Source organism: Lycium barbarum, chromosome 5 (genome assembly GCF_019175385.1).
Source record: "Lycium barbarum isolate Lr01 chromosome 5, ASM1917538v2, whole genome shotgun sequence".
In the NCBI taxonomy this organism is placed as follows: Eukaryota; Viridiplantae; Streptophyta; class Magnoliopsida; order Solanales; family Solanaceae; genus Lycium; species Lycium barbarum.
The window spans coordinates 4285443-4298283 of record NC_083341.1 but is presented as its reverse complement, the minus strand read 5'-3'; the positions used below and the strand labels follow the sequence as shown (position 1 = coordinate 4298283).

The window sequence follows — 12841 nt, the reverse complement described above, 5'->3', positions numbered from 1 at the left end:
AACACACTTATTTCAGGCACTTTACAACGCCAAAAACGACGCCCCGGATTATCTTGGGTCCTTGATGTTCTTAGGTCACAATAATGACCACATTCACAAACATCGGGTTCTATAGCAAAGTTTGACGTTTCAGAGCTTTGAGACATGATTTTTTTGTGGGGTGGGGGGGGGGGGGTGGGGGGGGGGGATAAAGTATGTTGAAAGAGTGAAAATGGAGGAGGTGAAGAAGAGTAACTTGAAAAAATGAAGCTGGTAGGGTTTTTATTAACCTCTATTGCACACTAATTTAGTACGCAATAGGACTAAACTGTAAAGTTACAGTTTAGTCCTATTGCTCACTAAATTAGTGTGCAAAAGGTACTTATGTAACTTTTTTTTAATGGGTTATTTTGCTCTCAAACACCACTTTTTTTGGGCATTTAAGTTGCGGACTCGAACAAGTCGCACATCTCCTCAATAACGAACTTTTCAACCACAAAGCATAGAGGGGACGTAGTTATGTAATAATTATATTGAGTAAATAATGTAAAAATAATTTTTTTCGTACATTTATCAGTTATTGAATGTTTGTATTATCAGAAAACTTTTAGTGCAGTGGTAAAGGTAATTCAAAAAGGATCTAAGACTTTAAGTTATATATGCCGACGACAATCTACCGTATAAAGATTTTAAGTTTTACACTATTTCTGAATTATAAAATGCTATTGTTAGTTATACCATCCTTACCAAGTTACTAATATGTATTTTATTAAGAGATTTGCATGTAATTATTTAACAAATTACTTGAGTAATATTTAATATTTCGTATACCGTCAATACATAAAACTTGAGCTACCTATAAAAGTGTGCCTACACTTTGAAGATGCAAAATAATAAGCTCATCCTTTCCCTTTAATAGGATCTTGAATATCACACATTCAATTCTTTTTCTATTGAATGTTCACTATATAATTTATTTAGTCAAACAAGCATAACAACCACAAGTAAGTTAGTTTTTCATTCCTTCAAACATTCCTCATTATATTCTTTTTTACAATTAAACTTCAACTATTCACTTCTTTTTTCCTCTCTCTCTCTCTATCCTTCATCCATTATTGTATATGAGAGGAGAGGAAAGATAGAATGAATATATCCACATGCATATTGGTCTTTCACCTCTAACCAATTGAACCAAAAATTGCAATTAGGCAATTATGCAATTGAAAGAATATAATTCACAACAGATTTATGGCATGGCAGATACAAAATCTTCCTCAAAACCTAATAGTAATTCATATACGTTACCCACAAAAAGAAGCAAGAAATTAGAAGCAAAGAGAAGAAAACGTGTTGCTTCTTACAAATCATACACTATTGAAGGTAAACTCAAGAATTCTATACGTGATAGCTTACGTTGGATCAAGAATAAATATTCTTCTATAGTGCATCGTCACTAAATACAGATTTGTGACGGAATATTTATGACAGATGATCCGTCACAGCATTATAATGAATTAGTTAACAATTCCATGACGGAATTATCAATGTGGACGAAATTTCTTATGGTTTTATGGCTGTTTTTGTGACGTTCCAATATTGGTCATCATTTCTTGTAATGCATGCTTAATTTGTACATGGAAAATATATGAACCTTCATTTTCTTTTTATTTCTCTTTTCCTTGGATGAATTTTGAGCGAGGAACTTTTGTATCCCCCCCTTTCTTTTCAATGTAATGTTGCTTCGTAATTCATGTCTGTTGTCATTACAATACATGATCTTGATTGGCGTTCAAAGATTGTTATGTTGGAATATAGACTTGTGTTAATTGGTTATAGTCTGAAAAGAATAGTAACTTGACCCAAGGTTAATTTGATATAAATTAATAGTCCTGATAATATTTGTTGTGTACATGTGAATAAGCTAGTCCTAACAATTAATCATCTGTGACGGGTAGCGCGGCTGAGGTCCTATCATTTTCATTCTCCGCATTGTGAGAACGTGATAGCTAGCGGACTGTGGAAGTTGGTCTCAAGCTCAACGGCCGACCATTATCGTTGTTGTCGTTGCTGAATCAGTATTGTTTATCTAACACACACACACACATATATATATATATTATATCTGTGTGTGGGGTGGGGGCAGTCCTTCGGTTGTGGGTTCGGCCGAACCCAGTAGCTTTTGTCCGAACCATATATTTGTATTAAAAAAATTGTCAAATATGTGCAAATTATTAATTAAGAACCCAGTAACTTTAAAGAATTAGAACCCCAAACCCACAAGCTTCGAATCCTGGCTCCGCCTCTGAATGAGATTTGGGGGGGGGGGGGGGGGGTTGTGTTGTATTCATTATGTCCTAGTCTATGCTATGACAGTACATAATTTTCTTGTCACTTTAGTGAATAACAAAGAAGATGAAAACCAAAAAGAAGATCTATAAGTTAATAATTTTATTGGTGTAAGAGTAAAAAAATGGATACAGATTTCCTAAAAGTTAATGGAACAAGTAGAGTAATACTATTCCCTTTGTCTCAATTTATGTGGTACGATTGGAGTTTGAGATTCAAATTTCTAAATTAAGACCGTGAATTTGAACATAGAAGTTTTAAGTGTTTTGACGTATATTATAAATAATCACAATAAATAATAACCTAAATATTTAAAAGGCATATGAAGATAAATTTCGGTCAAAGAAACACTTGATTGGCTCTCAAAATTCCGACCGCACCGTATAAATTGGGACGAAGGGAGTATGAATTTCTATTTATTCATTCCATAGCCAAGGTAACATGTCATGTTCCAAATATGTCAACTCTTCAATGGATCCAAACTCCAAGTCCAAGCTGCTGTTCTGGTTAACATATTCTTCCTCCAAGAAATAATCAAAATTTATATCAGACCAATTATTATCAAAATCATCCAAAAACTCATTAATATGTTGCTGTCGAAGTACAATTTCACTTCCATCATTTTGTTCATGTGGTCCTTGTACTTCTTGTCTTTTAGGTGTAACATTAATGTCTTTCCTGCTGTTGTCTTCTTCTTTTTCTTCATTACTTGGCTCATCTGCATGATGTTCATGTTGTTGCATGGCTAGTCCTTGAATTTCGTCAGACAGTAACTGAGTCAGAAATTCTAACAAGAAAATCTTAAAGAGTAACATAATTGAGATTTTACCTAACCTATAAATTTGAGCCATATCTTTACTACTATACCAGAAGTTTGGTTTATGTTAGGATATTCAACAATTTATACTAGTTCCATGTGTGATATTCTTTCTTCTTTAATTATATTTGTTTAAAAAAATTAAGACACTACCTTTTATAAATTTGAAATAATTTAATTTTAAACTTCTCAATTTACATGTTAATCACATGAACTTATAATTCTATAAAAGTTATGGTATATTTGAGATCACAAGTTACAAAAAGTCTTTCTAAGACTTCACACTCAATCAAACACCTTTGCATAAAATAAAATGGACGAAAGTATATATAAACAAGAATTTTTCTTCACCTATATGATCAGCCGTATAATTTTCTGTCAAAAGGGATTCAATTGTATCTCCTTCAGACCACGTAACTCCGTCCCTGCTTCCAGGACATGAAGAGTTGGTTATCCAAATAAAATCTATATCATCAATAATATAATTTTTCAATAAAAGAGATTCAATCGAATTGCCTTCATACCACGTAGCTCCGCCCCTTCTACCCGGACATAATGAGGAGTTGGTTTTTCGAGAGGAACCTATCTCATCAACAATATATTTTTATGATAAAAGAGATTCAATTAAACCCCCTTCAAACCGTGCCTTGCCTCTGGGGAAAGAGGACTTGGTTCTCAGCGTGGAACCTATATCAACGACATTATAATTTTCCAGCAAAAAAGATTCAATTAAATCCCCTTTCGACCACGTAGCTCCACCACTACCTCCAGGACTTTTCCGCGTTGAACCTATATCATCAACATTATAATTTTCTGGCAAAAGAAATTCAATTGAACCTTCTTTAGACCACATAACTCTGTCGTCCTTGCTACCGGGACATAATGAGGAGATGGTTTCTCGATTAGAACCTTTATCAACAGTATACTTTTCTGGCAAAAGGGTTTCAATGGAATCCCCTTCCGATCCTGTGACTCCATCTTGTTTTCTTGAGGATTTGTCACAATCGCCATTGTCACACCCCTTTTTTGCGCCCCCGCGCTATAAACGCGCAGGTTTTATTATTAAAGGGTTTTTCCATTTGAAGTGACGGTTTTGAAAAGGGATTATTTTATTTACAGAGTCGCCACTTGGAATTGAGTTTTGGTGTTCCAAGCCACCTTATGAATCCCTAATCAAAAGGAAATGACTCTTTTATTATGGTCCGCGAAAACAGAAGACCGGGTAAGGAATTTTGTTGACCGGGAAGAAGGTGTTAGGCATTCCCCGAGTCCCGTGGTTCTAGCACGGTCGCTTTATCGACTCATACCTAGCTTAAATTAATCTTTGAATATATTATGTATTTGAGCCTTGATTTGCTCGTACTTTTATTGTTGAACATTTATTGGTCTTAAACGGGATGCGTAACTGCATTCCGAATCTTTTAAGCGTCTCAAAGTAAGATGCATAACTGCATTCTTATTCGAAACAAAATTAATTATTAAAACGAGTTCGGCCAAGGTGCGTAACCGCATCCTTGAGTTATATAAAAAAAAAAACGTCTCGAAATAAGATGCGTAACCGCATTCTTAATCGAAACAAACGTCTTAAAACGTGCCTAAAGCTCGTCTAGCGTTAAAGACAATTATTTGTCTCTAAAATCTGAGACTTAAAATTATTATCTGGTTATATATATATTTTTTTAGTCCTTTTCGACTCTTTGACAACGGGTTTTGAATAAATTCGCAACCCATCTCGCTCTCTTACAATTGGTTTTTCCGCTCTTATCTATAATTGACAACGGAGTTTGAAATAATTCGCACCTCATGTCGCTCATCTCACATTTAAATAATTAATCGGGCCTTAATGTTTATCTAGGCCTGATTTTTTTTCTCCTACTTCATCTATTCTAGCCTAAAACCCGTAAATAAAAGACTCTATCCAAATCAAGATAAATGATTAATTTGAACAAAATTTAAAGTAAGAGCAAAACTCCCATTTGGGATACTACGATAAACAACAATCCACGCCAAACATATTTAGTGTTACAGTGATTTTAAACAAAAGGTTTTATGGATAATACATAAACCCATTTTTATCATTATTTTAAACTGAATCTATCAATACAAAAAGTAAATCAGTAGAATCAGTAGCTCGATTAATGCTTCTAAATTTAGATAAAACAAAGAGGTAATCTATAGTACATTTACCTAAACCATATAACATGTTTAACCAAACGTACTTCAACGAGCTAAAAAAAATGATTAACGTAATATGAAGGAAAGCACATAAATTGATTAAAATGGTCAAATGAAACATATGGCTAAAGATAGAAACAACTCAATCCAGATTATCCACCAAATTGACAAAGACGAAATTAAATAACATAAGCTGAGAAACGGACTATTTAAAAACAATGGGTAAATAATAAAATCAAACATCGCAAATTAAACACGGTAACGCAACAAAATTTAGATAAATCATTAAAAAAAACAAGAACCGAGTACATTAAAAAGTAATGGACCTTATATTAATGGATCAGATGTGTCCAACTTTTCCGTCAATACCACATTAGCTAGAATAATGAAACTTTTGCCGGAACACGAATAGAAATCCAAACGGAGCCTCTAACTTGACCAAGCAACAGAAAAGAAGATGGTTTTGAGGTGTGTCGACAATGATGGTGAGCTTGTGTAGTTTAATAATGGTGTTCTTGGTTGCATTTTAATGGGGTTTATGGTGATTATAGAAGCTTGAAGGTGAAGTCTCCATAGTTGAAGGGTGTGCAAATTTAATGGAGGTTTTTATGGTGCTGTCATGGTTATTTTGTGGGGTTTAAGCGATGAAAAATGGTGAGCAAGGTGAGGAGTAGGAGCCCGTTTGGATTGGCTTACAGCTTAAAGTTGTTTGCAGCTTATAAGCTGAAAAAAATAAGTTGGGGTAGTCCAACTTATTTTTTTTGGCTTATAAGCTGTTTTCAGCTTATAAGCTGCTTTAGATAAACTAAGTCAAATGGGTCTAATTATTTTTTTGAGCTTATTTTAAGTATAAAATGCCTTTAAGCTGGCCAGCCAAACACTCAAAAAAGCTGAAAACAGCTTATAAGCCAACTTATAAGTCAATCCAAACGAGCTCTAGAGGTGGTTCCTTGGTTGCTGATTCTTTTTTTTTTCTCCGTTTCTCTTTCTCTATCTATGATATATCTATTACTTTATATCCTATCTCTATTGCCCTCCAACAAACATTAAAAGAGTGGGGCCCATTCCCTATAAAATATTCTCCTCATTAAGCTTTTTGTCACGTGTCCTACCCCTTATTTCTTTCATTTTTCATTTTTTTTTTGTTAATTGTGTGAGCCCCACCCCTGACCATAACACCCCCTCTCACGTGTTCCTCCCCCATTTTTGTGATAAAATTTGTTATAACTTTTGTCATTTTGTGGTGAGGTGGTATATTTTGTGGAAGAGTGGAGTGGTGAGCAAGAATTATTCTAGGTGAGGTGTCAAAATGAGAGTGGTATAATGTGTGAGTTGGTTAGGAAAAAAAACAGAAGTAATGAGATATTTCTTGAATTATCTAAAAGAAAACTTAAACTAAAATAAAATATACTAACTAATTTAATGAAATAAAATATCACCCAAAATATTGAAACGAAATCAAAATGACAAGAAAATAATTCTCCCAACTAAATAACACTATTACAGTAGCTTAAAATTATTTTATAAAACTCAAAAGTTGTGAGAACTTTAGAAACCAAGAAAACATATTTTTTGGGAAATTTTCTTTCTTTTGTTGCAAATTAAAACAAAACTTATTATATTCTAAAATGAGACTCCTAGTTTTTATGTTTTTTCTTAACTTGTACGATTATTGTTTCCTTATGTACTCTTCCAAGAATATATAACATGTCTTGTGTCGTTTAATAGTTAGTATGTAATTTAACATTTACTACTCAGTTAATGTGTGACGTTTATTTAACTTATATTTTATTTTTTATTTCTGTTCGCATATATAACACATTTAATTATTGCATGTGTTAAAATATTTACTTGAGTTAATCATGCTTTAAAAATTAAAAAAATAAATAATTTTTTTTTTATTAAAAACATAACCGAATATGATTTAAATTTAGGCGACATCTTACCAAGTATTTGTAAAACGGGAAAAAAATATAAATTGAAGCTTTCTCCTTCTGGAATGAGTAGAACAATTTAGTCCACCCACTCAGTATTATAATAAGACAAATAAAGTATAGTTGTAATAGAATACTTCAATAGCAGAATGAGTGAGTCGTGGTTGTATAACGTGGACTGGATCAATCCACAATATACAATTAATTTTTTTTTTTTGTTTCGTTGACTTCGTTCTGATAGAGGAAAAAAAAAATTGGGGTATATCGTAGATCAGCCCACGATATACCCCTTTTGGTATATAAATTTTTTGTCATCCCCTTTTGATAAATACCGTGTATTTTTATAACCTTTAGGCTCCGGACTCTCAAGAGTACACTCGCATGAAAGTTTCTTATAAAGAAAAAATACTCCTAAAAGAAAAAGACCAAGAGTAAATTAAACTATTAACACGATCAAGAAAAACATTCTTAATTACCAGCATTTTTAGGAAGTGACCTCCATGAACCTTCTCCATTAGCTTGAATACACTTCACCAATAATTCATCTTCTTCAGCTGTCCATTTTCCTCTCTTCAGCCCAACTTTCTCACAACAAGGCGCCTTCACCATTTCCTACTCTTTAAATTAAATATATAAGAAGCAATTGCTTTGTATTTTACCTTTTGAGACGTCGGCACATATATAATCTATAATATAATATTTGAGCAACATAACATCAGGGGAGGAGATTTGTGGTGGGGAAGATCAGGGCGGATCTACAACCTGTAAATTTATCCACTTAATATGAATAAATAATAAATACCGAATAAGTAAGCAAAAAGAAAAGTAAACTCAGAATCCATAAATTAAAAAATTTGTATTCACCTCTGAGGACGAGAGATGTTCAATGCAATATGTGAGAATACTACTAGTAGATGGACCTCTATATAGACACAAATTTAACTTATATGCTCAGTATGAAAATCAATTGCCACTGTAAATTTTGACATTTAAGAAAGTAACATGCCTTATTATTAACCGAAAAGGCCGAAGTTCATGCAGAAATGATTAAACTTAAGTCATATGTGCCTGAACTTTAATCATATGAAATTTCAAACGTTTGTCTGAAGTTAGACTTTGTCAAGAAGCTAACTTCATATACCGTACGTCGGAACTTGTCCCAAAGTGAGTACGTACAAAAATAATAGTATTTAAAAAATATTTTTTTGTGCGAATTTCCCTTCAAAAGCACTGGTCTTTAATTTTTGCCCCTTAAATTGGTGGTCTTTAATTTTTTCCCTTCGCCTAATACCTCAAGGTTTTGGGTTCGAACCTCAGCTCAGTAAAAAAAAAAACGTAATTTCGCAAGGCAAAGATTTGGATTGCAAAACTCTGCCTCAGGCAGAATTTTGAATGGAAAACTCTATCTGTAGGCAGAGTTTTGAACTCTACCTTAACTCTGCCTGCAGGTAGAGTTTTGCATTCAAAATTTTGCCTGAGGCCTAACTTTGACCCGAATAGGCCTAACCAGAGGCGGATGGAGCACTATAACTTGGGGTTCTTTCGATGCGGGGCATAAATTTATGTGTAAGAATTTACTAAAATTACAATAAATCGTAGATATTAACCCATAACTTTAGAAATATAATGGTTTAGTGCTAAAAATTTAAGATGTTGAACCCCTAGAATTTAAATCCTAGATCCGCCTCTGAGCCTAACTTTGCTACAAAATTCTGTCTTGCCTTTAACTGAGCCGAAGTTCGAACCTCAAACCTGATAGTATTATGCGAAGGACAAAAATTAAAGACCACCCCAAAATAAGGCATTCCTGCGAATTGCCCATTAAAAAACGGGCACAAGTCGGGTATTAGTGCCGTTCGCCCCGTAAAATATGAGGTGAGGTCCGTAATCTGTAGATATTTTAAGAAGCTTAAAAAGGCTACTGTTATAATCACTTTTGCATTGCAGTCTCTGTCAGTACAAAAGGCTATGGCCATAAATATGTTGTCAATAATGGTTAATTGTGTACTTCTTACCCTAGAAAAATTGCCACTTGTAAGCCCAGTTCAACTCGCATTAATTATATAGTCATATTCAAGCTATTCATATGATAGACAAGTTACTTAATTCAGAATGGAATTTGTACCGATTTGACAAAACTATATCGACAACCGAATTTAATTACTCTGCCTTCTGGGTTTGGTTAGAAGGATCTTCTTTTGAACAAAATATTTAATGAAAAAAAAGAACAATAAAAATTTATATATTATCAAGCTTAACATGTGATAGCAGAGTTGTAACCATTTTTGTCATGTTATTAATTAATGTTTATCACAGAAAGTTACTTATAATTACCTTGCAATTAAGTGCCCTAATTATGCAATACACTGATGATGCACGAGACTTAAACCATAGTACAAATGGTGTAATATGGTAATGTGGTTAATCACTCAAGATTCTCAAATGATGTTAATTAAATGTGTACTTGTTACCTAGTATACTTACCAATAAGGGTCGTGGTGGAGTGGTATTACTCCTTCATCCTTAATAGAGGTCTCGGGTTCGAGCTCTAGGTATGGAGTCGCTTTTGTTAGGGAGCGCATTACCCGAGTATGCAGGACTTCTCAACGCGAATTCAAATTTAGTCGAATCCCAATATAAATATCGAAACATCTGGTTTAAAAAAAAAGATTGATATACTAGTAACTTCAAGTGAGCTTGCACTATATACTTGACATACAAAATATTCACATGATAGACAATTTATTTTATTCAGAAAGGGATTTCTACCCAAATATATCAACAACAAGATGTAGTCTCTTTTATGGTTTGGTGAAGGATCTTCCTTTGAACAAATATTTAATTACATGGGAAAAAACTTGTCCATTTTATGTTGCCGAGTTGAATACATAAATGGAATTTGTGCAAAGAATTTAGAATTTAACTAATTATCACTAATGGAGTAAGAAATATTTTTAAATTATCTGGTCAGTTCATTTGATGCAGCATGGTGACTTGCGTTACCTATTCCCCTTTATCGGGGGATTACCAATAATTTAAGGTATTTTCATTGACAGTAAAAGATTATTTTATAGATACTATATAGTTTAACATGTGACAGCAGATACCCCTTTTACCAGGTTATCAATTTTTATTTATCACAAAGATTCACATGTAATGTGACCTAAGTGTGTAAATAGCCGAAAACTCATAAGTTTTATAGTCGGATCAATTTCACCTTTTATTTTTATCCTAACGGTGCACATAACTTAAATCTATCATACGAATAATGAGAGAGTAAGATAGTAATGTCGTTATAATCACCCAGGATTCTCAAATGATGTACCACTATAGATATATATAATTTTAGCATGCATAGTGTTCAAAAGAAAGAAGCCAATCAGTAAAATAATCTTTTCTGTGAAAAGATAAAAGTATATATTAACTACACATTAGTACAGTTGTACGGGGATAGAGGGTCAGAGCTGTCCAGTTTGATAAGGTGGTCATTACACTAAAAGGGGAAGTGGGCCGGGTAAAAAAAGTGGGTTTCGGCTAACATTTAATTGCATGTTTTGTACGTCAAATGGGCTGGTTTTTAATGTTTGTCGTTCAAAATTGAATTTATGCATAGCAGGGCATACGTGTTTTAAGGACACAAGCATAACTTGAGTAAATTTATTATGCAAAAATATAAATCTATTTCCCGTAAAAAAATTATTTACATTGGGAGGCAAAAATTAAAGACCGGCACAAAATAGGGACAAAGCCGCAAAAGTGCAAATGACCCGTGGGCCAATGGTGGGATATATATATATATGAGAGAGAGAGAGAGATAGACCCGTTTTGGCCATAAAACTTATTCAATTTTTTTTCGAAATAATTTTTCACTTTATTTGAAATCTGTGTTTGGCCATGAAAATTTCAAATTCAACTTGAATTTGTATTTCAAATTTGGAAATTAGCTTATAATATGTTTTCCAATTCACATTTCACTTTTGAAATTGTATTTAAGTACATTCAAGCATAAGTATTAGTTGTAAAAAGTATAACCAAACATAACTCCATTTTCAACTCCAACTCCATAAATTTTATATAAAGTGAAAAATATTTAAAATCTATAACCAACCGCCTACATAAAAAACAACTACTTTATAAGAAAAGTTGGTGTTGTTTGAGCCGAGGGTCTAGCCTCTCTATCTCCAAAAAGGTAGAGGTATAGTCTGCGTACATCTTACCCTCCGTAGACGCCACTTGTGGGATTACACTGAATTTGTTGTTGTTGTTGATGGATTATTATTTAAGTTGTTGGAGTAACCACCTGCAATCACGCAAAATGTTACATAAAGCTAACTTAGAAATTGCAAAAAGGTATAGATATAAAGGACCTCATGTGCATCTGTTTCTTCGTATGTTTACTTTTTTATATTTTGAATCTCTTTAGTTAATATTCTGAATCCTCCATTGTCAATCCCTCCTTTGCCTGAGCTTGAAGATGCAGCTCCGTCTATATTTAACTTGTAGGTATTTGGGGTTGAATAACTATTATATTATTATCCTAATAAAATTACCTTTGCCAAATTTTAAAATTAGTTGGGAAATAAGGGAAAATAGGATAGAGAAATTAAGCCACGAGGGTACGACAAAATGACAATAATACTATGAAAAGATAGGAATTATGGCAGTGGGAGCTGATGGAGATCAGTAATTTCTGCATACTGTGAGTTTTTAGCCAAAGTAATAGGAAAATAGTCATATTTTAATACAAAAATAAAATTTAGATAAAAGTATACTTAAAACACGAAAGAACTAATAAAAGTTTGGACTTCACAAATTAATCTTTGATATTGAACTTATAGAGGTTTGAACCCTATGAGTTGTTCATCGGGTTTGAAACTCCAGTAAAGTTTTGAACCCATGAATCGTTCATGTGGTTTGGAACTTCAGCAATTTTTTGAACCCATAAATCATTTCTTTGTTTTGAACACCATGCAGTGTTTATGGAATTTGAAACTCTAGCAAATTTTAACATCTCATGAATCATTTCATGAGTTTCACTTGTCAATCCTTCGAATTTATATAGCATTTGCTGGAGTGGTTCCGTGTTTTTGTTGAGCGCATTTTTAAAAAACTTTTTTGTATAAAAAATAGTTAATAACTTTTAAAATAGTACTTAGTTAATATTTAATAGCAGGTGTTAAAAGTGGGGTTTTGCGCGGATTTCCCTTCTTTTGGGGTGGTCTTTATTTTTACCCTTCGCTTAAAATAGTGGTCAAAAGTACCCCGAGGTTTTGGATTTGAACCCCCGCTCAATCAAAAAAAAAATCGCAAGGCAAGACTTTGGGAAAAGTCTGCCTTATGCGGCATTGGTTGCCTTAAGGCATAACTAAAAGTCTGCCTTATAAGGTAACCTATGCCGGATCCGACATAACTTTAGTTATGCCTTAAGACAACCTATGCCGTCTGCCTTATAAGGTAACCTCTGCCGGATCCGACAGAACTTTAGTTATGCCTCAAGGCAACTTATGCCGCATAAGGCAGACTTTTCCCAAAGCATTGCCTTGCGATTTTTTTTTATTGAGCCGGGGTTCGAACCCAGAACCTCTGGGTA

General features: G+C 33.4%; 1 long non-coding RNA gene across 1 annotated transcript; it reads right to left on the bottom strand.

Moving 5' to 3' along the window:
* Positions 1–2538: 2538 nt before the first annotated feature.
* Positions 2539–6137, bottom strand: LOC132642207 (uncharacterized). The gene is made up of 3 exons (XR_009583068.1): positions 5644–6137; positions 3494–3567; positions 2539–3076 (listed from the first exon to the last, which is right to left on the bottom strand). It is a non-coding gene; the product is annotated as an uncharacterized LOC132642207 (long non-coding RNA).
* Positions 6138–12841: the final 6704 nt, after the last annotated feature.